Source organism: Nematolebias whitei, chromosome 15 (genome assembly GCF_014905685.2).
Source record: "Nematolebias whitei isolate Nwh7 chromosome 15, NemWhi1, whole genome shotgun sequence".
Lineage (NCBI taxonomy): Eukaryota > Metazoa > Chordata > Actinopteri > Cyprinodontiformes > Rivulidae > Nematolebias > Nematolebias whitei.
The window spans coordinates 36,992,653-36,994,670 of NC_056512.1; the positions used below are offsets into that span (position 1 = coordinate 36,992,653).

Consider the following 2,018-nt stretch of genomic DNA (forward strand, 5'->3'; position numbering starts at 1 on the left):
TATCCATCATCCATCCATCTTTATCCATCACCCATCCTTCATCCATCCATTATCATCCATCTTTCATCAACCAACCATCATCCATGTATCCAACCATCATCCATCAACCAACCATCATCAATCAACATCCATCCATCCATCCATCATTCAACCATCAACCAACCATCATTCATCCATCACCCATCACCATCCATATCTACCCATCATTCATACATCATCCATTGATATCCATCCATCCATCCATCCATATCCTTCCATCATCCATCCATCCATCCATCCATCCATCCATCCATCATCCAACCATTATCCAACCATCCATACATCATCCAGCCATCATCTTTACACACTTCTTCCTTTTCGGGTCATGGGGGTCACTGGTGCCCATGTCCAGCCATCACTGTGCGAGAGGCGGGGGACACCTGGACAGGTGTCCAGTCCATTACACGGACACATAGACAACCAACCATTCACTCTCTCTCACCTAGGGACAATTTAGAGTTACCAATCAGTCTAACATGCATGTTTTTAGTCTGTGGGAGGAAACCGGAGCACCCGGAGAAAACCCACGCAGCGTGGAGAGAACATGCAAACTCCACCCAGAAAGACCCCTGGACCGAGGTTTGAACTGGGACGACCTGCTCGCTGAGAGAAAGCAGCTCTACCAACTGCGCCACTGTACTGCCCTGAGCAAATAAACTCTGAAGAGAGAAGAATGGTTGGCCTTTGATTAAGTGTGTCTTCTTCTGAGGACTAAAGAGATCCGGGTCAAGTCCAGCAGAAGACCATCAGGTGGGTCTGATCAGATCTCATCTTGTGGAAAACCCATGGTTCGTCCACAGCCGGAGACTCTTACCCCTTTTCCATTAGTAATGGTACAGCACGATTCGACTCAACTCAGCACAGTTCCAAGGCTTTTCCATTAGTAACGGTATGTAGAATCGGACTCTTTTTTCAGAACCCTTTTCTCTGTGGTACCAGTCGGGCCGAGTAGGTACCAAAGTGATGTCAGAACACCGTCAGTCACTGATTGGCCAGGGCGGAGTCACTGGCTCTTTAAGAAACTTTTCAGAACACCCGATCCGCCAACTGCAATTTCTCGGAACTCGCGGAGTGACTGGACCTATTTTAAAGATTTTTAAAACAATAATGACAACGCCATGGTCTAATGTTGAAGTGCAGGTGTTTTTTGTGCTTGGTGGCTGACGTCAAAATTCAGAGCGAGCTAAATGGAGCACCGCCAGTCCTCCCGTTCCTCTCCACTGGAGCCTCGGAGCCCCCTCAGGCCGTGCAGGGCGTCATCTCCCCGGCTCCATGGGTCACTGCAGAGGATCATACGAGCTGCTGACATGCAGAAGGCCGTTGCCTGGACCCCGGCCTTGCGTGCTCATGAAGGCTAAACCCCAATCTCGGCAGACGGGTGAACCGGGATGGGTCTGGCGCAAGGAGGGTGGAAACAATTTTTAAAAACATGTTATGTAGTAAAAAAATAAAATAAAAAAAAAATTATTTTTTTTAAAATCGGCTTTATCATGAAATCCTGTTTTCATTTTAATGACAATTAAATCTGTTAAAGTTAACTCAGCTGAAAAATCATAAAAATACACAAAATTATTGGATCTCAGGAATATTTCCCTCAAATATGTTTAAAGAAGAGCAACAGTCTTTAGTTAAACTTTATTCTAACCCACAGATTTACAAATCACAAAACAAGAATTAAACTTTAAATCAAAGCTAAAAAAATATATATGTGAACAAGAAACAAAACCACATATCTAAATTGAACAATAAAAGTAGACACAATGAGTGTAAATACATCAAATGATGAAGAAAACCTCTAAAATTTTAAATATAGATGTTTTCGTAGAATCTGGTTCATCACAGATTTAATGGTGAACTAAAGTTCATTAAAAGTTTAATAGCAGTTTATTAGCACCATATACATAGTTTAATTCAATCATTTTAATAATCTGTATTCTTTTTAGTTTACCAGAAACTTCAAAATAAATTCTCACCCTGTA

The 2,018-nt window shown here is 42.5% G+C and overlaps 1 protein-coding gene across 1 annotated transcript in view; it reads right to left on the minus strand.

The window, feature by feature from the left end:
* Positions 1-2,018, minus strand: part of LOC119421047 (SH2B adapter protein 1) — a gene marked incomplete at its 3' end in the record, with an annotated part of 8,426 nt that overhangs the window by 565 nt on the left and 5,843 nt on the right.